Here is a 24663-nt window from a genome sequence, read left to right as displayed (position 1 = left end):
GACACCAGACAACCTGGTTTCATGGCAGGAAGAGCCTATCAGCCAGAATCGATTTGAGTCCTTTAATGATGGGAGAAAAGTGGTGGATTGTGGAGGTGCAGTAGAAATTGCCTAGCTGGACTTCAGGAAGGCTTTTTGACCCTCTTCCACACAGGAGACTAGTAAGCGAGCTGGATGGTACAGGAGTAGGATAAAAGGTTGTAAACTGGGTGAGGACCTGGTTGAGTGGCAGGACACAGCATAGACAACAGACTGCTACAGAGGGATTTGGGGAAATATGTCTGTCTGCTGCTGATACAAAACTGTAACAGAGCAGACAAAGGCAAAAAAGAGTTTCAGTGGTAAAAAGCATAAACTTATCCAATTGGGATGCAAGAATCGACTAGGCACATATAATTTAGAAGGACCAGAGAGTGGCAACCGTTCTACGAGAAAGAGATCTCAGATGACCTGAAAGTAACAGGTCAATGTAATAAAGCAACTGGGCGATCAAACGCTCTGCTCGGTTGCCTTAGCCTCATCAGCAGGAGAAAGGGGATAATATTGTTCCTGGCAGAGGTCATAAATGAGACCCCATCTGGAATGCAGTGTTCACGTCTGGAGGCTGGATCTTCAGCAGGACGTCGAGAGGGTGAGAGCATTTCTGAAGAGGGCTATCAAAATAATAATACATGAACTGCAGCAAAAGCCAGACAAAGAAAGGCTTAACACACTTAAAACGTGCTCACCAGAGAAAAGAAGGGCCGAGAGTAGGGATAGGCAGGGATGGAAAAGTTTATAGACAACTTGAGCTTCAGCCAAACTTCTTAGGCGTGAGGGGGAAAATTCTTTACAGCTTTGTTTGTTTGTTTGCTTTCTTTACTCTTAGAGATTTTCAAATTTCTTTTCTACTTATTTTCTTTGTTTTTGACACATTTTTCCCTCCCCTCAGGCCGCTCTCTCCTCTCTCTTCTTCTGTGACCTGTAACCTGCAGCTCCTCCAACCAGCACCAAATTTTAGGCGACCTGGAACCTTGGTTTTTTCCAGCCCTGGGGATATGATGGAAACATTGAAATAGTAGACCGCCTTCAATAAATCACAGGAAGATGACATTTTCCATAAGAAAGGAATTTCGAGGGCAAGGGGTCACGGTACAAAGCTGGACAGAGGTTCAGAGGAAAACGTGAAAAAAAAAAATGTCTTTTCTAAGGTGACAGCTGCCTGGAATAACCTGCTAGCAGATGGTGTGGAAACCAGCACCGTGACAGAATCCAAGCACACTTGGGACAGGTACAGAAGACAGGGCTAAGAACAGGAATGGGAGGTTGTAGCATTACTAACAATTCAGCTTCTAGAGCAGAGGCCAGGGAAGTAGTGATAAGGAGAAAAGAAGTGACAGGACCCAGTAACATCTGGGAACCAGCGGGTTGCAACTGCCTAGAAACCAACCAAGTTGATGTTGGCAGGATGGCAGTGGCCAAGAATGGGCCAGCAAGGCCATGGAGATCTAGGCAGCTGGATGTGGCAATAGCCTCTGGTTTTGGTAGCTAGCTAGTCGATACTGCTGCAAAGCTTGGTGACAACACATGGCAGGGACTGGCTACAGAAACTCGTAGCTTCATCTACCTGAAATGATAGAGGGAGATTACAAAATCTGACTTGAATAAGGAGCTATATCCGACAAGCAGTCAAGTTCCTATGAGGCGGGATGCATCCCTAGCAGTGGATGGAAATGATTGGGCAGTCCGGATGGGCTATATTATAGGGCTCTAATATGATTTAATTGGCCGCACTTCCAAATAAGATACTTTAGGTATATGCTATTTGGTTACAGACAGTTATTTTAAGAAATGTTGTATATTCTTCACATTTTAAATGTCTTTTCTTATGTATGCAATGGCTTTTGAATTATATTTTGGGTGTATTGCTTTAGCCACATATTGGAAAAGAGGGTAATCAAATGTTAATACACAAATGATTCACCCTCTCTGTATTTTCATGTCCCCATTTGCTTTTTTTGCCCCCCACCCCTGCCCCTGATTTATTTTCCCCAGTACAACAATCTGCAGTACCTCACCATTTTCCTGGCTGTGACCTTCAGGATCCTCTTTGCAGGGGGAATCTACCAAGGAGCTAAAGCAGCAGCTCTCTTGGCTGAGCCCATCGCATGCTAACCTGTAATTAATTACACTTTTATGACAGCAATTAGAAAGTATAACTAGTTACTTTTACTACAATTCTGGAAAAGGAGGACTGCAAATCCCAGCATGCCTTGCAACAGGCATGCCAAACAATCAATACAAGCAGCGCCCCACCCTCACACAGGTGAGCTGCTGGCAGGGAGCAGGTGTACGCCATGTGATCAGAATGGCAGAAAATCGAGGCGAATATTTCAGCAGTTTGGGTATTTTCTTATTGGATATAAAAAGGAAGTACTGGAGGTCCCCCTCGAATCACTAAGTGCATTTATCCCTTCAGACTCCCTGTATTTCAATTACAGAGTGAGCGCGCACACAGGGCCACAAATATCTAACCATACATGCAAAAACACGTATATACATGCTGCACGTAAGGTGCCTTATAACTGGTTAGAACAAGGGTAGGAACTCCGTTCCTTAAGTGCCACAATCTGGTCTGGCTTTCAGGTTATTTGCATGCAATGGAAGCAGCATATGCAAATACATCTCATGTATATTCATTGTGGACTGGGTTAGAAGAATAACTACCCTAACTAGAGCTAGTATGGCGCATGTGGGAATATAGGCAGCAAAACGAGGAAGAAGAGATGGTCCCAGGGATCCTCCAGCCAATGGTGCCAGGCTTCTTTTGAGATGCTGGGGACTACATCAATGACTAACCTGAGGAGAATCCTGCCCACACCCCATCACAGGTTCCCAAGCTGCTAAGTCCAGAGGAAGTTTCAGGAGATGAATGGGGGTGGGAGATGGCTGTGAAAGTCATGCACATGAATGGCATAGGGAAGGGCATAACAAGACTGCCAATAACACTGGCACAATTTACAATACGTATGTGAGCAATCAAAGGACTAGGAATTGTGCTGTGGGCAAGCAGTACTAGCTGACTTGCCTAGTAGCGCAGTGACGGGTTATTGGGTGAGTGAACTGGTAAATCTTTGTGAAGGCAAACATGCTACACAAACAAGGTCCCAGGGCAGAAAATGAGACTGGGAACAGGGCAAGCAAGTTCTGCCACTAAAAAATATCAATATGGAGGTCTGCAGCAGTGACCCAAGGATGGTATCACTGCAGTCCATACCTCTGCAGTGTGGATAATTGTAGCTGGGAAAAGATTTGGGCCAGTTATTGCCTTCTGTTCACTTGCCGAGAGATGATGTCCATTCTGAGGAGCTTTCACAAACAGTCTCTGCCATAGCATTTTAGAAACAGGAGGCAAAGCCAAGAAATGGAAGAGGCTGAACTGAACAGCTCCATCCCCACTGTAGGCTCATTCTCAATGACTGGATCCTGCCCAATGAGTGCAGCATTCTCCTCCCTCAAGAGCCAACATTCATCTTCCACCATCATGAAGCTAGAAACTCCTTATGCACCTCGCCCCCACCAACACCTTCACCTCACTCCAGTCACTGAAAGAGTAAGTCAAGAGCCAGAGAAGTGAATCATAAACCAGAATGGGACCTCATGAGCCACTGCTAAGTGTGAGGAGGAGGGGTGTCTCTAAACACAGCACGCCTCACAGCCTTCCAAGCACACTGCATGTGCAACTCGCAGGCCTCCTAAGCATACTGAACACACATGCACTTCATACATAGCTTTCCAGGTATACAGCACGCAGACTCCATGCACTCCTCGCAGACCTCCCAAGAACAAGAGCAGGCACATCTCAGGGAATTCCCAAGCTCACCTCACAGGCCTCCCAAGTATTTAGCAATTCAAGGTCCCCAAGTACCTTTAGCAAGAGCAGGGATAATAATCCTATAGTCATGGAAAGAACTCTCATTAAGCTTAGAAAAATCTCTGCCTGTACTGGTGTAGCCTCCCTTTTTAAAAGAGTGAGTGATTTCCATAAAAACACTAAGCAATTGAAATAACAGCAACTCTGGCAGATCTTGAAAAGTTCCTTCTCCATGAGTGGTCAGAATATCATAGAAGGTAAGACCCGTTCATAAAATACAGACTGTGGTGTAGGAGAGCAAGACCCGACCCCCCCCCCCCCCAGTTGGCACCATCTGTCAGCAAAATCACTGTAATCAGAACTACTTTACTCACAAGCAGCCACCCAACCAGACTTCCTTTTAACTGACCTTCGTAGGGTTGGAAACTGCCCCTCCAGGGCCAACAAAAAAAAAACCACCAGCAAGATTGGCCCCATTAGACCTGATTTCATTCAGTTGTGGCTGGTAGAACTATGCTCGTAGCCAGCATGGCTGCCAGGCAGAGAGGGCTGGGCAAGCTCTGCTCTTTTATCTAAAAAGCCACTCTAGAAAATTATTTTTCCTTACCACAGTTATTTTCTTTGTTGTTTGCAGCCCATAAATAAATCTTTTCCAATCCCGAACTCGCCCATCTGCTAACTGGTTCAAAGCCCCTGTTTATGGCACTGTCATATTTTAGCAATTAAATTAGTATTTCTTTAGGGTTTGGTTGGGTTTTTTTTTTCACCCAGCACACCTTGCATTCATTGTCTACACATCATGCAGTAATGAATTATGGAGCAATGAAGCCAAGGAATAAGGAAAGGAGGGAACAGAGAGAGCAGAACAAGAACTATGTATGAAGAATAAATGGGCTTTGAGCGTGGATAGTATGGAGGTAAGGCAAGTGGCCTTCCCTAAATCCCTGTCAGTCGGGATTAAACTGTAGGAAGCGCAGTCATCACCCAGAGGGGTGTAAACTTTACGAAGGGATTGAATTGGGCCTCCAGAAGCTCTTGGGGTTTTTTTTAACTGCTCTGCTGATGCTATTTGGGATAACATACAACCCTCTGTCTAGGCCAATACAGTTTCTGAATATTCTAGCAGAGGATGAGGAATTCCAATGTGAGGAGCCCATAATAATAAATTAAAAAAAAAAAGACAGGATGGGATAAATTCTCCCTCAATTTAAACTCACATGAGGTTGCAAGAATGGCACAGACTAAGGGATAGGAGAGAGTGTAGCACAAACTCTAAAGTGTGACAGTGTGGGGCACAGACAGAAGGGTGGAGCCAGAGTGGCACAGACCAGAAGGTGTGGGCGAGTAAGTGGCCCAGACTAGAGTGGAGGAGGGGTGGAGGGTTCTAGGTGTGCTGAGTGAAATGTCTCTTCTTGTCTCAGGAGATAAGAGAAACAGGTAGGCTTGGCGGAAAACTCTTCTAATCAACGTATCAAGGTACCCAGACGCTACCAAAGCCATGACAGAATCCCGAATGCCAAGTTCTTATTCATCTGTTCTTTTATTCTGTGGGAAATCCTGAAATAAGGCCCAACCCTTCCCTTCCCTTCCCCCTATAAAAATCTTACAGTTCTGGTGTGCTTTCAAATTCCCTGCCACTCGGTGAGCTTTCCAAGCATCTTACTGACTTCTTGGTCCTGCCAAAATTATGCATATTTTTTTTTAAATAAAGCAATAGTCTGCAATTTAGGATTATCACTACATCCCTAACAAGCATCGAAAACCTTACCAGTTTTTAGTGTTTAATTCTATATGAAAGGCCACAAAAGCCACCGGATAGGGATCCAGGAGACAGGGCACCTCTGGGAATCCACATGGCAAGTGCAACTGCAATGCTCGAAGGCAGAAAAGGCAGCGACAGATGCAACAGCCCTGGCACCCAGAAAGTGATTCTCCCTGGGAAAACCAGAATCACAGACTCAGTCTATCCTAAAACAGATACAGGACATCTGTGGTTCATTTTACTCAATCCGCTGCCTCTCCCTCTTACCTCCGAATTCCTGCAGGTTCTTCTTGATCTTGTCTGGATATGTCTATTTTTTTTCTAGTGCAAAAATTCTTGGTTTCCAAGAGCAGCAAGGGGAAAAAAATGTAGAATCCAAGAGATTTTTCACAGCAGGCTGCAAATTCTTGAGGCAGGGCAGGGAGGGGTGGTTTCCAGCGGGCTCCCGATCTGGCCACGCAAGTCACATCCACCGGCGAGGATGGGGGGATTCTCTTCTCCGCAGGAGGGAGCTGGGGTTTTGCACCCGCCGTGCACAGAGACACTCGCCCCAGGTCCTTGCGATCGCCACATCTGCAGGTCCGGAGGCGGGGAGCGAGGATTCAGAGGATAAGAATCGCGCTGGGTGGACGCCTCGGTGGAGGGATTCTTTTCCTCCCTGTCTGAAAATCGCACCCCCCGCCTCTACTCAAAGATGAAAGGGGGTGGGAAAGTTAAAATGCAAAGTATGTGAAGGGTGGGGGTGAGGGTGTGTGTCACGCTCAGGCCCGGGATCGGGAGTGATCCAGGTTCTGAAGCAGGAAATGAAGCGGGGGGGGGGGGCTGTGGTCCCGGGCTGCAGCGGCGCGGCTGCCTTTCTCCCACCGCAGCGCTCGGACTCAGCGGCTCCTATCATTCACCCTCGGAGGAGCCACGGCCAGGCTTCGGCACATGCGCACAACTCCCCCTGCTAGAGGGCAGCACTAGGACAGCCTCAGTCTGCCAAGAGACCCTGGAGAGACCGGGGGGGGGGAGGAGACGGGAGACGCAGCCCCTGTCTCAGGAAGGGAGGGTGGAACGAGAAGGCGAGGCGCGGTCCCTGCCACAGAGAAGGGGGGGGGGGGAAGGCAAAGGCACAGCCCATGCCCTAGGGAGGGATGCAGGTGGAGGGAAAGGCACAGACACTGGCCTAGGGAGGTAAGAGAGAGAGGCGGGAGGGAAAGGCACAACCGCTGCCCAGCTTATACCCCTATGGAGAGGAAGGGGCTCAGAGATGCGACAGGGAAAATGGCAATAATGTTGCGCTCGGAAGGAATAGTCTCAGGGATGGAATAGGAGAGAAGGGCATAACCCCTGCCCGAGGGAGAGAGGAATGGAAAAGCTCCTGCCTCAGGGGAGCGAGAGAATCCTGCCCCCAAGAAGGCAAAAAAACAAAACAAAACGCACGAGCAGCCTTTATACCAGGCAGGCCGGAGAGAGAGCAGACATAAGCCAAGCAGCCCCACCGTCAGGAGACAAGATTCGGGTCATAGGAATACAAAAGTCCCGGTGCAATCTGAAGCCGTGCACCGCAGGAAGCGGGAGTTTTGGCTTGGGAAAGAAGGGAGGGACTAAATTGCAAACAACAAAAAAACCCCTACTCCAAAAATCCCCCAAAGGATATGGAGGAGTTCTTTTTCCTGCCTTTCCTCCCTCCTTCTCTGGCATGGGCTGTGGACTTTTGTAATGCACACCTCCTGGTGGAAAGGCCTGTGAGCCGCCTACCCCGCTTTCCCCAGCCCTCTTACTATAGGCAGGGCTTGCGGCCTTTCTGCGAAAAAGCTCCCTGCAGCTGACCCCAGTCGTGGCGCGAGAGGAGACTAGGCAGCGGCGGTCTGAGTGTTTGCACAAACTCAGCCGTTTCTGCAGCTGCCTCCACCTGCACTCGGCATCTAGTCACTTCTTAATCCTCCGGTCGTAAATCAGGCAGGCTTCAGTATAGGCGTTTCTCATCCTCTAGTTGTAGATCGATTTTTATTACTCTTGTGGCCCGGTTGGAGGTATCAGGGAGACAGGGCCGGTGCTAGTTTTTTTGCTGCCCTGAGCGAACAATTACACCCCCCCCCCCCCCCCGCGCCTTTCATTCATTCTCTGTCCCAGGCCCAGCTCCCTTCAGTAGTGATACAAACTTTCAAAACTGCCCCCCTCCTCCATGGCTGGTGCAAGGGTATTAAGTGCCCCAGGTGAACTTTATAGCCTTGCACAACATCCCCCCCCACACACACACCCCATTCCACACACACAGTTGAGTTATGCATTTATATTTTACATGAAAAATATCAAAGTACAGTATTCTGAGGTAAAAATATCGCTTACATTATATTTACATGCACTGCTGTGATGCCAACCAGAAATCCCTGCAAAAAAGGCACTTGGAACCCGTGGGCTTGATCCTCTGAAAGCCCGAATACACTTCCTATTAGGAAAATGCCTCACCTCAAACACGAACATAAGAAAATGCCAACTGGGTCAGACCAAGGGTCCATCAAGCCCAGCACCCTGTTTCAAACAGTGGCCAATCCTGGCAAGTACCCAAAAACTAAGTCTATTCCATGTTACCATTGTTAATGGCAGTGGCTATTCTCTAAAGTCTAAGTGAACTTAATACCAGGTAATGGACTTCTCCTCCAAGAACTTATCCAATCCTTTTTAAAACACAGCTATACTAATTGCACTAACCACATCCTCTGGCAACAAATTCCAGAGTTTAATTGTGCGTTGAGTAAAAAAGAACTTTCTCCGATTAGTTTTAAATGTGCCCCATGCTAACTTCATGGAGTGCCCTCTAGTCTTTCTACTATCCTAAAGAGTAAATAACCGATTCACATCTACCCGTTCTAGACCTCTCATAATTTTAAACATCTCTATCATATCCCCTCTCAGCCGTGTCTTCTCCAAGCTGAAAAGTCCGAACCTCTTTAGTCTTTCCTCATAGGGAAGCTGTTCCATTCCCCTTATCATTTTGGTAGCCCTTCTCTGTACCTTCTCCATCGCAATTATATCTTTTTTGAGATGCGGCGACCAGAATTGTACACAGTATTCAAGGTGCGGTCTCACCATGGAGCGATACAGAGGCATTATGACATTTTCCGTTTTATTCACCATTCCCTTTCTAATAATTCCCAACATTCTGTTTGCTTTTTTGACTGCCGCAGCACACTGTACCGACGATTTCAATGTGTTATCCACTATGACACCTAGATCTCTTTCTTGGGTTGTAGCACCTAATATGGAACCCAACATTGTGTAATTATAGCATGGGTTATTTTTCCCTATATGCATCACCTTGCACTTATCCACATTAAATTTCATCTGCCATTTGGATGCCCAATTTTCCAGTCTCACAACGTCTTCCTGCAATTTATCACAATCTGCTTGTGATTTAACTACTCTGAACAATTTTGTATCATCTGCAAATTTGATTATCTCACTCGTCGTATTTCTTTCCAGATCATTTATAAATATATTGAAAAGCCCAGCTGTCCACTGAGAAAATTGTCCATTTAATCCTACTCTCTGTTTCCTTTTAGCCAGTTTGCAATTCACGAAAGGACATCGCCACCTATCCCATGACTTTTTACTTTTCCTACAAGCCTCTCATGAGGAACTTTGTCAAACACCTTCTGAAAATCCAAGTATACTACATCTACAGGTTCACCTTTATCCACATGTTTATTAACTCCTTCAAAAAAGTGAAGCAGATTTGTGAGGCAAGACTTGCCCTGGGTAAAGCCATGCTGACTTTGTTCCATTAAACCATGTCTTTCTATATGTTCTGTGATTTTGATGTTTAGAACACTTTCCACTATTTTCCCTGGCACTGAAGTCAGGCTAACCGGTCTGTAGTTTCCCGGATCACCCCTGGAGCCCTTTTTAAATATTGAGGTTACATTTGCTATCCTCCAGTCTTCAGGTACAATGGATGATTTTAATGATAGATTACAAATTTTTACTAATAGGTCTGAAATTTCATTTTTTAGTTCCTTCAGAACTCTGGGGTATATACCATCTGGTCCAGGTGATTTACTACTCTTCAGTTTGTCAATCAGGCCTACCACATCTTCTAGGTTCACCGTGATTTCATTCAGTCCATCTGAATCATTACCCATGAAAACCTTCTCCATTACGGGTACCTCCCCAATATCCTCTTCAGTAAACACCGAAGCAAAGAAATCATTTAATCTTTCTGTGATGGCCTTATCTTCTCTAAGTGCCCCTTTAACCCATCGATCATCTAACGGTCCAACTGACTCCCTCACAGGCTTTCTGCTTCGGATATATTTTAAAAACTTTTTACTGTGAGTTTTTGCCTCTACAGCCAACTTCTTTTCAAATTCTCTCTTAGCCTGTCTTATCAATGTCTTACATTTTACTTGCCAACGTTTATGCTTTATCCTATTTTCTTCTGTTGGATCCTTCTTCCAATTTTTGAATGAAGATCTTTTGGCTAAAATAGCTTCTTTCACCTCCCCTTTTAACCATGCCGGTAATCGTTTTGCCTTCTTTCCACCTTTCTTAATGTGTGGAATACAGCTAGACTGTGCTTCTAGAATGGTATTTTTTAACAATGACCACACCTCTTGGACATTTTTTACTTTTGTAGCTGCTCCTTTCAGTTTTTTTCTAATAATTTTTCTCATTTTATCAAAGTTTCCCTTTTGAACGTTTAGCACGAGAGCCTTGGATTTGCACACTGTTCCTCTTCCAGTCATTAAATCAAATTTGATCATATTATGATCACTATTGCCAAGCGGCCCCACCACCGTTACCTCTCTCACCAAGTTCTGTGCTCCACTGAGAATTAGATCTAAAATTGCTCCCTCTCTCGTCGGTTCCTGAACCAATTGCTCCATAAAGCTATCATTTATTCCATCCAGGAACGTTATCTCTCTATCGTGTCCCGATGATACATTTACCCAGTCAATATTGGGGTAATTGAAGTCTCCCATTATTACTGCACTACCAATTTGGTTAGCTTCCCTAATTTCTCTTAGCATTTCACTGTTCGTCTCACCATCTTGACCAGGTGGATGGTAGTATATCCCTATCACTATAGTCTTCCCCGACACTCAAGGGATTTCTACCCATAAAGATTCAATTTTTTATTTAGTCTCACGCAGGATGTTTATCCTGTTGAACTCTATGCCATCCCGGACATAAAGCGCCACACCTCCTCCCGGGTGCTCCTCTCTGTCATTGCAATATAATTTGTACCCCGGTATAGCACTGTCCCATTGGTTATCCTCTTTCCACCATGTCTCTGAGATGCCAATTAAGTCTATGTCATCATTCACTGCTATACATTCTAATTCTCCCATCTTCCTTCTTAGACTTCTGGCATTAGCATACAAACATTTCAAAGTTTGTTTTTTGTTTGTATTTTCATTCTGCTTTTTAATTGATAGGGATAAGTTAGAATTTGTTAGCTCAGGTGAGTTTTTAGTTATAGGCACTTGGACTACTTTTCTAATTATTGGAACCTCACTGTTGGGATGCCCTAATTCTAATGCATCATTAGTATCCTTTGAAGATACCTCTCTCCGAACCATGCGCTGCTGAGCGACTGTCGGCTTTCCCTTTTGTTCTAGTTTAAAAGCTGCTCTATCTCCTTTTTAAAGGTTAGCGCCAGCAGTCTGGTTCCACCCTGGTTAAGGTGGAGCCCATCCCTTCGGAAGAGACTCCCCCTTCCCCAAAAGGTTCCCCAGTTCCTAACAAAACTGAATCCCTCTTCCTTGCACCATCGTCTCATCCACGCATTGAGACTCCGGAGCTCTGCCTGCCTCTGGTGACCTGCACGTGGAACAGGGAGCATTTCAGAGAATGCTACCCTGGAGGTTCTGGATTTAAGCTTTCTACCTAAGAGTCTAAATTTGGCTTCCAGAACCTCCCTCCCACATTTTCCTATGTCGTTGGTGCCCACATGCACCACGACAGCCGGCTCCTCCCCAGCACTGTCTAAAATCCTATATAGGTGACACGTGAGGTCCGCCACCTTCGCACCAGGTAGGCATGTTACCAGGCGATCCTCACACCCACCAGCCACCCAGCTATCTACATTCCTAATAATTGAATCACCAACTATGACGGCCGACCTAACCCTTCCCTCCTGGGCAGTAGGCCTTGGGGAGATATCCTCAGTGCGAAAGGACAGTGCATCACCTGGAGAGCATGTCCTTGCTACAGGATCCTTTCCTGCTGCACCTGGTTGGTGCTCTCCCATCATGAGACCTTCTTCCTCCAAGGCAGCACCAGGGCTGCCAGTCTGAAGTTGGGACTTGACTACTATGTCCCTGAAGGTCTCATCTATATACCTCTCTGTCTGCCTCAGCTCCTCCAGGTCTGCCACTCTAGCCTCCAGAGATCAGACTCGTTCTCTGAGAGCCAGGAGCTCTTTGCATCGCATGCACATGTACAACTTCTCACCGGTGGGTAAAAAATCATACATGTGACACTCTATGCAAAAGACTGGGAAGCCCCTCTCTTGCTGACCCTCACCAAATACAGAATAGAGCAACCATAGAGTTCTAGAAATACAAAAGCACAGACAAAAACTGAACTGGAAACCACAAGAAGCCAGACACTCTATGCAGTGCAACAATGAAAATCAGAACCATCACCATTCCTCAAACATCAAACAAAATCAGGAAATAAAATAAATACATAATCATAATACTAAAAATGAACTATTTCCTAGCGTGTAGCAGATGGACTCAAAACAAGTGGGTATAGTGTGCTCGTGCTAGCAGTTGGAGACAGATCTGACGTCAGCACGGGTACATATACCCCCACAGGAAGTGCAGCAACTCTGTAATTTCCGTCTCCAAAAGCAGTTTGGAGCTACCTCACGCTCGCTGAGCGTGTTTCCACATTCTACACAACTAAATTCATAGAAACCTACCTGAAGACGAGCCCCGCACTCCTGCGGTGATACCAGTCGGTCCCTCCCCCAGTTGAGTTTCCCGAGGTGATTTCCGGGGTCCCTCAGAGGTAAGAGCCTCGGTCTGGTGGCCGGCTCGCGGCAGGGACCTAGCCCCCAAGTGAGAAGGGCTCGGGCGCGGCGTAGAGGCAGCCTCGGTCCCTGGCGTGGACTTGGCCCCCGATCGAGACGAGTTCGGGCGCGGCCTAGAGGCAGCGGGTGCACTTCCTCGAGCGCGGCGGTGACAGTACTCACCCTCTCCCCCCGCAGCCGGAGACCGCCCGGGTCGCAACCGGGAAGCGCCGAAGACAAGGTAAGGCGTACATCTTTACTTGGTCTCCGAGGAAGCGAGGATTCGCAGAGTCTGCCTAGGTGGCAATCCGCCACAGAGGTCGCCATTTTCCTGCCTGGTTTGTCTCCACGCTATTAGGCGCACGCTGTTAGGTGCACGTTGTTAAGCGCACATTGTTAAACGCACATTGTTCGGCGCACGTTGTTAGGCGCACGTTGTTAGGCGCACATTGTTAAGCGTACATTCTTAGGCGCCCGCTGATACGTCCATTCCCAGGCACACATGGAGTGCAAGAGAGCCCATGCGTCAGCGGAGCCGGTCCCTCCAGCATCAGGCATGAGCCTCTGCTCGGCATGCAACCTCAGAGCCACACAGAGCGAGGAAGCAGACTCCCTATGTGCCCAATGTGAAGAGGCCCTGGGAGTTCCAGGCCAGGGCCGGTCACAGCCCAGTGTACTTGCCGGTTCCTCAGGGAACACCCCGGACCTAGCTGGCAGCAGTGAGTAGCTGGGGACCCCAAGGGACCTGGTACCCCTCAGACCGGATCCCGTTTCGCTCTCCTGGGTGGAATTATTCAAGGGGATTCATGCCTTTGTCACAATGCAGGCTGCTTCCCGAGCGGGTCCATACGTACCAGATGACCCGGCCCCTGGACCCTCAAGGCCTAGGCATGGCCACCCGGAACCCCCACTGATGGGGATTCAGACTGCCCTGAGGAAGACGACGAGTCCCCCAAGGAGGGAGAACTGCCCTCGGGGGTTGAACCATATTGGACCATGAGGCGCTTCTTTTTGAAAGGGGATCTTCCAGGCCTGATCTCTCAATGCCTGTCAGAGCTGGCTATTGTGGGCCACGATGCCCCTGAAGAACCTAGAATGAACCCCCTGTTAGAGGGCCTGCACCAAACGTCTCACCATTTTCCCCTCCTACAAGTAGCTCAGCAGTTAATCGATCTGGAATGGAATATGCCGGAGGCCTCATTCAAAGGGGGTCGGGCCTTGGCTGGCATGTACCCCTTAGACCTGGCAACCAGGGAGAAGCTGGCGTGCCCCCAGGTAGACGCCATAGTTAGCGCAATTGTGAAGCGCACCACCATTCCGGTGGAGGGGGGGACAGCCCTCAAGGATACACATGACCAGCGCATGGACACCATTCTGAAACAAGCCTTTGAGGTGGCAGCCATGTCCCTACGAATTGCGACTTGCTGCACCATGGTGACACGTTCCTGTTTATCACAGGCTAGGAGCAACACCCCGGGAGAAGAAATGGAATCGGCTCACTCGTTCCTCACTGATGCAGCCTCCGACTTAGTACGTACGGCAGCCAAAGGAGTGTCATCCTCAGTGGCGGTCAGCCGACTCCTCCTCCAAAACACACCTCACGAGAATGCCCTTTGAGAGATCCCTCCTGTTCGGCAGCGACCTTGAGAAACTGGCCAATAAATGGGGCACCTCTCCATTACCCCGTCTACCAGAAGACCGGTGAAGGAGGAACCAGCGCCCCTTTCCTAGGCCACCCAGGGGTAGATCCTCTCAGCGCTTCAATCCTTACAGGACTCGCTACCAAGCACCTCGTTCTCAGACCAGGAACCAGTCCTTTCGGCCTAGGCGCAACAAGAGGGGAACCAGCTCGGGTTCGGGTCCCGGCCGTACCCCACAATGACAATCAGCCGACCCATCCGGGGGTAGCAGCCATAGGGGGCAGGCTATCCCTCTTCTACCAAAGGTGGGTCGAGATTACGTCGGATCAGTGCGTCTTCGCCATCATCCGAGAAGGGTATTACCTGGATTTTCTTCAACTCCCGCCGGACAGGTTTGTGGACTCTCCTTGTTCGCCCATCAAGAGGAAGGCCCTAGACGTTACTTTGCGGAGGCTCCTGTCCCTAAAGGCCATAATCCCAGTGCCTGCGAGGGAGATGCAATCTGGGCATTATTCCATTTATTTCATCGTGCCCAAGAAGGAGGGCACTTTCCGGCCCGTCCTAGACCTCAAGTCAGTCAACCGATACCTACGGGTCCCCAGCTTTCGCATGGAAACTCTGAGGTCTGTTAAGAATTCAGTACAGCCAGGGGAATTTCTCACATCCCTAGATCTGTCGGAAGCCTACCTGCATATACCAATCCATCGGGATCATCAGCGCTATTTACGCTTCAAGGTCCTGGACCAACACTTCCAGTTCCGAGCTTTACCCTTCGGGTTAGCCACCACGCCGCGGACCTTTACCAAGGTCATAGTAGTAGTGGCAGCGTCCCTCAGGAAGGAGGGAATCCTCGTCCATCCCTACCTGGACGATTGGCTGATCCGGGCGAAGTCGCCAGAGGAGAGCCACCAGGCAACCAACAGAGTTATAGCTCTTCTGGAAAGCCTAGGATGGGTTGTAAACTTGAACAAGAGTTCCCTACAGCCTTCCCAGTCGCTGGAATACCTAGGAGTCCGATTCGACACCCAGGAAGACAAGGTCAGCCTGACCTCCAAGAGAAGATCAAAGCTCCGGAATCGTCTGCAGGCCCTGCTGAGCGCCACCCGGCCCACAGCTTGGGATTACTTACAGGTCCTCGGCCTTATGGCATCCACTCTGGAGGTGATGCCATGGGCACGGGCTCATATGAGACCACTACAACGCGCCCTCCTATCTCGGTGGAGCCCACGATCACAGAACTACACCACCCACCTACCTCTACCGGCCAGAGGGCGGAATCAGATACGGTGGTGGTTGCAGTCCAGCCACTTGAGCCGGGGGTCCAGAATGTCCTCCCCAACCTGCTCACTACGGATGCCAGCCTGACGGATGGGGAGCGCATTGCGAAGAACTCACCGCCCAAGGGCGGTGGAACAGAGAAGAGTCGGGGTGGAACATAAACAGACTAGAGGCACGGGCAGTCAGGCTAGCGTGCCTGCGATTTGCCCACAGACTTCGCAACAGAGAGGTCAGAGTGATGTCAGACAACACCACCACGGTGGCATACATCAACCGACAGGGCGGAACCAGAAGCCAACAGGTATCCCTAGAAATAGCCCCCCTGATGACTTGGGCGGAAGCAATTCTCCAGGACATCTCCGCCGTCCACATCGCCAGGAAGGACAACACCACGGCAGACTTCCTCAGCAGAGAAAGCCTAAATCCAGGGGAATGGCAGCTGTCGCCCACAGCTTTCCAGATGATCATGGATCAGTGGGGGACGCCAGGCATGGACCTACTAGTGGACAGGTCCAACACTCAAGTTCCCAAATATTTCAGCCGCAGGCGGGATCCTCTATGCCAGGGGATCGATGCCCTGGTACAGCCATGGCCTCGGGAGATCCTACTATATGCCTTTCCTCCATGGCCCCTGCTGGGTGCCATTATACACAAGATCCAGCAGCACAGAGGTCTAGTTCTTCTAGTGGCCCCGGACTGGCCAAGAAGACCCTGGTACGCAGACATGAGAAGACTACTGGCAGGGAAACCACTTCCCCTGCCTCCACACAGGGACCTGCTGCGGCAAGGTCCCATCCTCCACGAGGATCCAGCTCAATTCTCTCTTATGGTCTGGCCCTTGAGAGGGCTAGACTGAAGAAAAGAGGATACTCGGGGCTGGTAATAGACACACTCCTACGATCACGCAAGTTCTCCACATCCCTAACATATATAAGGATCTGGAGGGTATTTGAAGCCTGGTGCGAAACTCACGGCTTATCCACATGCCGCTAAGATCCCTATCATTTTGGATATCCTGCAAGATGGACTTCAGAAGGGTCTGTCCCTCAGTTCCATCAAAGTTCAAGTGGCAGCGCTGTCCTGCTACGGTCCCCGGAGGGACGGCAACAGCATCGCCACACATCCAGACGTTTCACGTTTCCTGAAAGGAGTCAAACACATTCATCCACCACTGAAGTGGCCAGTGCCCCTGTGGAACCTCAACCTAGTGCTGGAATTTCTAGCAGGATCCGCCTTCAGGCCTCTTCGAGGCCTGTCTCTCCGTTTGTTGACCTTGAAGATGGTGTTCTTGCTGGCTGTGTGTTCAGCACGCCGCATCTCAGAGCTGCAAGCACTGTCCTGCCGTGATCCGTTTCTCAGAATCACTCCAGTGGCTATCCATCTTCGCACGGTTCCTTCCTTCTTACCCAAAGTAGTCTCACAATTTCACCTCAACCAAACCATATCCTTGCCAACCACGGAAGGTTTGAAGAAGTCTGAAGAAGATCGAATACTGCACCATCTCGACATTGGCAGGTTGCTGTCCAGATACTTGGAAATGTCAGAAGCAGTACGAAAGACGGACCACCTGTTCGTCCTTCACAGCGGGAAGAAGCAAGGGAAAGCGGCCTCTCGGCCAACCATCGCCCGCTGGATCAAAGAAGTTATCAAGGCAGCCTATGTAGAGGCAGGAAAACCACCACCTCTACAGGTCAAGGCTCACTCTACCAGAGCGCAATCAACCTCTTGGGCAGAAACTAGGATGCTGTCGCCTGCAGAGATATGTAAAGCGGCGACGTGGTCCTCCCTCCATACCTTCTCCAGATTCTACCGTCTGGATGTCCAGGCCAGGGAGGACACAGCATTCGCGAGGGCTATCCTGAATGGACCTCGGGCAGCCTCCCGCCCAGTCCGGGAGTAGCTTTTGTACATCCCACTTGTTTTGAGTCCACCTACTACACGCTAGGAAATGTTGAGATTACTTACCTGATAATCTCCTTTTCCTTAGTGTATGCAGATGGACTCAGCATCCCGCCCGGCTGCCAGCATACATGGGGATTCACCAAGTCACGGTAAGCCATGCTTTCTTATATAGGGCATCCACCCTACTGGGTGTCGACGCCTTCCGGTTGACAACACTGGCGGTCTCCAGCTTCTATCAATCGGTCAGGGTAATCCTGTTCATTTAATTGATCGGTCAGTCACACATATATCCATAAAAGCTTTTGCAAGGAAGATTACTGAGTTGCCTCACTTCCTGTGGGGGTATATGTACCCGTGCTGACGTCAGATCCGTCTCCAACTGCTAGCACGAGCACACTATACCCACTTGTTTTGAGTCCATCTGCATACACTAAGGAAAAGGAGATTATCAGGTAAGTAATCTCAACAATAATAATATTTCAAAAAAAGAATAAAAGATCAAATAATTAAAAAGTCATGTATAAGTTTTTTTAAAATGTCCCAAACACCAATAAAATATTTCAAAACAGCAGACACAGCAAATAACACCCAAAAATAAAACTATAAAGGATTTAAAAATATATGCCCTCCATACCCGGGAACTTTTGATTTGCAGTCACTGGTATAGTCGTGGAGTAGTGGGAGTGGGATGCACAAACTTTCTCCTCTTTCTTATATGTACACACACACAAACTCATACTTACATACTCTCCCTCTCAAACAAAACCGCAGATGTCTCCAACTCTTCTTTGATTAGGATCTACCAGCAGCCCCAGGCCCTCATCTTCATTTCAGCTGCTGGCAGATTGAAATCCACCTTCACCCCCCATTTGCTCTCTCTGTCTTTCTCTAACAAAAAAAACCACACACACACCAAACTCCCATTTACAAGCACACACCCCAGGCAGGCTCCCATTGACATCCCCCCAAATCCCAGACAGGCTCACACACACACACTCCTTGCTCACCAAATCCCAGGCAGGCTTCCATTTCCATCCACCCAAATCTCAAGCAGGCACACACACACATACCCTGCTCATCCCAGGCAGGCTCCCATTCACACACACACACACACTCCCATTCCAGGCAGCCTCCCATTCACACACACACACACAATCAGACCAGGCAGTCAGGTTCCATAGGTCATTCCTCCTCCGCTGCTGCTGCTGCTGCCAGCCTGTTCCTTTGTGGAGAAAAGCCATTCTGCAGCTCCTCTTCTTGTGCTAGCACAGCGGCAATTCAGCACTTGCGGTAGTAGCACTTCCTGTATTCTCATCTTGTGAGAATCCAGGAAGTTCTAGCACCGCGAGTCTTTAATACCGCAGGCCAGCACTGGAGGAGGAGCTGAAGGACAGGTTTCCTCTGATGTGGCCTCCTGCTTCAGTCGCTGGTGGGATCGGTGGCACCACAGGACTCCGCTTCTTCTGCCGCCAGTGGGATTGGGTCCTCCAGCAGCAGCAAGGGCCTCTCCCTGCTCCCGACACCGCCCCACCGGGTGTGCCACCCTGTGCAATTGCACGGTTTGTACACCCAGTGGTGCTGGGCCTGCAGGGAGAGGGGTAGGGAAAGACTCCAGCATTTTAAATAAGTTGCCTTGATTTAGCCAGAATATCCTGTAGACTGCCATACATTTTAGAGAAGCTTTTTATGTTTACTGAAATCTAAAGCTGAAGTAATAATAATTCAGGAATAGATTTGTTTTAAGTAACCTAGTTGGCCACTGTCAGAGACAGGATGCTGGGCTCATGGACCTTGGGTCTGATCCAACATAGTACATCTTATATTCTTATGGTTTGTACCTGTTAAACTATCCTTTTTTTGTAATACACTCTGAGGCCTTTTTGGGATAAAAATGGAAAATCAAATGTTTAGAAATAAATGAACACTCTGCTGTTGGGATACATTGTGTGCATCCTATCCCTCTTATATTTGTGATTTCTGTTTAATTTATAATATATTTAAATAATCCAGACCTCAAGTCTATAGAATTCCTATGCTACACAAAATGGCAGAATATCTGGAGATAAACACATAGTATTTTTTTCCCATGCTGCAAAAAAAAAAAAAAGAAAAGAAAAGTTATCTGAGCTAGTTTGAAAGACATTTAGCTCTGTCCTTTGGAAATTCACTTTTTCACACCTCTGAATGCTGCAGAATAAATACAGGCCATTGATTTTTAATCTATATTAAAACATATGTAGCTGGTCCCCCATTTGGTCAGTTACACTGCATCTAAGGGTGCTACGGGTCCAAATCCGAATGGGGGAGAGCTATCTTCCTGGAGCCCTGGAATTGTCAGTCACGACTACAGTCAAAGATCACACTCTAGTTCAAGGATCACCACCAGATGCAAACACAAGGAAGCCAAAAGTATCAGAACGGGTAAAAAGAATTGCTCACACCACTCATTTAACCAGTGCACTGGGACAAAGAGTCCAAAATGGTGTTCAGAGTAATACATTTACTGTAATTTAAATAGAAGTATTCAAGCCAAAATCACAAAAATAGCATAAAAAATATTATTACAATAAAAACAATGGTTGCCTTGTCCATTCTAGATCTTCTCAATGCTCTCCCTTCTCTTGCACCTTCATCCATAGCAAAACTTACAGGGTAGGATAACTAGAGTGCAGCTCCAGCATTGATCGGTCAAGGTGGAAAAAAATATCCCCAAGCACAACAAACTTTAGGAAAATCCCAAACTGGGTCAAAAACTGTGCAACTGTAATCCAACTGCAAAATCTTCAAGTCTCTTGAGTTCTTTTCTCAAAAGTCTTAATGCTTTGCTTCACCCATGGTGTTCACTGGTCCCTTGGGCAAAAATATCCTTTGATGCAACTTTGGGATACCGGGGTGGGGTGGGGGGGGGGGGGATGATGTGTCCTTCCCGCTGGACTGATCAATCTTCTTCCAAAAATCTTCTTAACAGCAATAGTCCTCCTTCAAGCCAGGGATGAGGCCAAGACTCCCCAGAGCTCCTTCTCCAATCTCCTTCCACCCACTCTCTACTCACTCATCTTCCCACCGAGCATGGGATATATTTATCCCGCACAAACCACCCCCAAAAAGGTGGGGGTTATGGCAAGGGGAGGGAATCCTAGATATCAAAAACTCTGCCCATAGCTGCCCATAGCTGGAAAAATATACCTGGGAGTCACTGGCCTAGCCCTGTCACATATACAATCATTTATTTATCTATTTAAAAACATTTATTGCCCACCCTTCCTCCGTTCAGAGCAGGGTACAATATGAATATACTCAGTCAAATGAAAAGGAGAGAACAGGACAATGCGAAAAGGGGACTAACATAATTCTTCAGGATGGGGGAGAAACAAATAAGCCCCTAGGGAGTACAATTTTTTGAGATAAGGATCCAGAGGTGACGGCAGTAGTCTGCTGTGTAGAACCATCCGAGGAGGGACATGTTGGGGGTATTCTATTATCATTTAGGATTGAGTACGCTTTCTTGAAGAGGAAAGTTTTCAGGGGTTTTTTTTTTTTTTAAAGAAAGATCTTTCTCAGAGACATCTTTACTTCCTTAGGGGCAGATTTTCAAAGGCCTGTGTGTGCGTCCATGTGCACGCGGTTCCCGGCCCGCGTGCATGGACACAGTGATTTTATAACAAGCGCGTGTCGCCGCGCGAATGTTATAAAATACGATTCCCACGTGCACATGCGTGCCAGATTTTAATATCTGCGCACATGTGCGGGCGGATGGCCTCTCGCGCACAAGGGAGGGATGTTAACAAACAATGCGTGGCAAAATGAGTCGGCCTTTCCCAGTTCCCTCCCAGTCCGCTCCAATTAAGGAGCGGACTGGGAGGGAACTTCACTATCCCCCAAACTACTCTTCCTACCTTTTCCCCTCTCCTCCCCGATCCCTAAATCCACCCTAACTCCTTTACATTTTTTTGTTTTACAACTTACCTGCTCTAAGGAGCCGAAGTAAGTTGTGCGCACTGGCCGGCTGCCAGCATGCACTTCCCTGGGTCAGCGCTGTCCCGGCCTGCCCCCACCACTCACCCCCCCCGGCCCACCCCTTTTTAAATGGCCCGGCACTTCTGCGCGTACCAGGAGATACGCACGTGGCCGGGCTGTTTCTGAAATGTGCTTGGCGCGCACAGGGCCCGCCGGCCATGCACATATCTCCCGGTATTTGCACGCACCGGGCTTTGAAAATTCACCCGTTAGGTAGGCTGTTCCATTGGCGTGGTCCTGCGGAGAAGAATGTGCGTTCTTTGGTTCCCTCAAGGTGGGTGAACTTTGGAGGTGGAACATCTTTGTGGTGTGGGCCCCAAGCACTAACTGTTGCTGCCTCTCTGACATCCCTCTACACATTGACAAGTAGGAATGGAAGCGTAGCCTCAGGGGTTAGAGCAGCAGGCTATGAACCAGGGAAACCAGCGTTCAAATCCCACTGCCGCTCCTTGTGATCTTAGGCGAGTTATCCTCCATTGCCTTAGGTACAAACTGAGGGCCAGATTCATTAAGGCTTTCCTTTTGTGTTTATGGGAAAAGCCAATGCAATAAAAGCATGTGATAAAATGGGTGCTTGTGTTGAGCACCTGTTTTCTTAACCCTAGCACATCCACAGCCCCTGGGCGCCCAATGCAATAGGCAAATGAACTGCCACGCTAAAAAGGGCGGGCTAGGGAAAATTGAGTGTCCCTGGCATCAGGCGCCCAGGAAACGTGACTGTGTGCGGGTTAGGAAAACAGATGCTCAATATGAGCGTTCATTTTATCTCGCTGCCAGCACAATATACACATGCAATATACACGGCTTGGAGCGTGAATGTTGTGTGCCCAGAATTTTTTTTTTTTTGCCCTTTTCATTTTGTCATGATACAGCTTTCTCTGGTTCCTCCCACTTGGTATTGTTGCGATTCTATGTAAGAGGCACCACAGAAAGCAGGATTTTTGGGGGGTTTTTTTGTAAGCCCTATGACGCGTGGCAAGGCTTAACGCCAGCTCCGGGACTGGCATTAAATTTGCCACATTAACAAGGGCGCATTGGGTGAGCAGTAATTTATTGCATTGTGGGGTAATAGTTAATAGTGTCATCTACATGGAATTTACATGTGATGAGCGCTATTAGCTACGTGCAAGTTTGGACGCGCTGATACCCTTATTGCATCGGGGATGATGGATGCACGTCCAGAATGCGCGTCCAACCCCTTGTTAAGCCATGCGCTAGCCTGAGCACACTTTATTACATCAGCCCCTTAGTGAACCAGGTCCTTAGATTGTAAACCCTCTGAGGTTAGGGAAGTACCTATAGTACCTGAATGTAATCCACTTTGAAGAGCTGAAAAGCTGAATATAAAATAAATGATCATGCATCTGAGAATATATCCCATTTATTTTTAATACACCTTTCAAAACTGATTCAGATCGACTTGTAATCTAGTCCACCATAGCACAAAATCTACTTGATGTGAAAGGATATTATCCTTGTTTTGTTTTAACGCTTGAGCCCATGATTCTCCCACTGCAATGTCTTATACCACCCGTCACATAGACCTCTTAAATAATGATTCAATTAGGTTCAAGGAAATCCACAAAGTAATTGAGAAGAACTATCCAAAATGCATTGGGTTCGGGATTACTACAGTCTCCGTCTTGAGCAAAGAGATTTCCTGATAACCTGAGGAAAGGACCCCATAGCCCTGCATTTTTAAACTCTCGCTGACTGTGTCATCTACTGTGCTGGTTTGCTTTTATTTGGATTTTGGCAGGCCAACAGGGGATACCACTTCCATTATCTCAAGGTAGCAAAGCAGTGTGATAAAGCCAGAGGGTTACTAGGGTGCATAGGGAACGATATAACAATCAGGAAAAAAAGGAGGCTTCTGTACCGGCACATTGGGAAGATCTCACTTAGAATATTGTGCTCAGTTCTGGAAGCCGCACCTCTAAAAGAATATAGGTGAGTTAGCATCGGTCCAGAGAAAAGCAAGCAAACTGGTGTATCTGGTGAGGCTTAAGGGCCGACTTATGTATTCCCTATATGAGAGGAGGGATATGATAGAGACATTTAAATACCCAAAAGGTATTAATAATATATAAGTAAATCTTTTTTTTGATAGATAAGAAGTTGCAGAAAGCGGGGTCATGATTTGAAGTTCCATGGGGGTAGACTCAGGGACAATGTCAGGAGATTTTTTTTTCCACAGAAAAAGTAGCGGATGGCTGAAATGTCTTCTCAGAATGGGCGGTGAAGGCTAAAACAGTAACAGACTTCAAAAAGGCATGGGATAAACAGAGAGGATCCTTGTGTTCTAAGAATCGAAGGGACAGCACAACTATTGGTTCCACAGTCCATGGAGCCCAATAGAGGTTGCCAGCTCGGAATGGCATAACTACATCTTACTTCTAAGAAGGGATTATGGTAAGCTATTCAGAGTGAAAGCTTCCAAGAACGAATTGGGGTGAGCGGCACAGAGCAATGGTTACATCTCTAACAGTGGTTGCATGGGCTTCTAAAAAGGCTAGAATAACCTCAGTAGAGTGACTGTAGTTAAAATCCATACTTCCGTGGACATGAGGAGGCCGGATATTTTGGCTAATATAGCCTTGCTGATTTTGGTAGCCATGTGGACTGTTAGAATGCTTTGTGCTAACACATGGAGGGGTACCTGAGTGTTAGATTAAGTTTTGGTCTTATAAAAATCAAAGGGAAGATAGCAAGGCCTGAAATGACCTACCAGTGGAGGCCTCTACATTGAGAGATTTCAGGCATGCCTGGGACTCGAATGGAAGGCCGAGGTAGGAAAAGAGTTGAAGGATACATATATATGAGGGGGGTGGAACTGCCTTTGGGTTGAGCATGGGTATTGAGTATTTAAATAAAGCGGAAGAAATTCAACTGGGCAGACTGGATGGGCCAATTTTATTTGTCTCCTAGTGATTTTCATTCAGTATTGCAAGCCTTTGCATTATCTAAATTTGAGTATTGTAATTCACTTTATTTGGGCTCATCCAATAAATTGCGGTGTTACAGTTGCTCCCCAATGCTGCAGCTCGATTGGTAACCAGGCAGAGCAGAAAATTTATTATTTATTTATTAGTTGTTGTATACCAGTATTCAACAAAAGTCATCACATTGGTTCACATTTAACAAAAGGAAGAAAAAATGCAATGTGAAATAATTATATAAAGTAAGGGAGTGTTACTCTGCCGCT

At 47.6% G+C, this 24663-nt stretch overlaps 1 protein-coding gene across 2 annotated transcripts in view; it reads right to left on the bottom strand.

Moving 5' to 3' along the window:
- Positions 1-7017, bottom strand: part of GLIS2 (GLIS family zinc finger 2) — a 155991-nt gene extending 148974 nt beyond the window's left edge. The window contains exon 1 of one of the 2 annotated variants that reach the window (XM_029576761.1): positions 5883-7017. The gene's annotated coding sequence lies outside the window, so the exon portion shown is untranslated. The remainder of the gene's footprint in view (positions 1-5882) is intronic. The other variant, XM_029576762.1, reaches the window with a different exon arrangement.
- Positions 7018-24663: the final 17646 nt, after the last annotated feature.

The sequence above is a fragment of the Rhinatrema bivittatum genome, chromosome 14 (assembly GCF_901001135.1).
Source record: "Rhinatrema bivittatum chromosome 14, aRhiBiv1.1, whole genome shotgun sequence".
Lineage (NCBI taxonomy): Eukaryota > Metazoa > Chordata > Amphibia > Gymnophiona > Rhinatrematidae > Rhinatrema > Rhinatrema bivittatum.
Note: the sequence above shows the minus strand (reverse complement) of the source record. Positions and strands in the feature narration are given on the sequence as shown.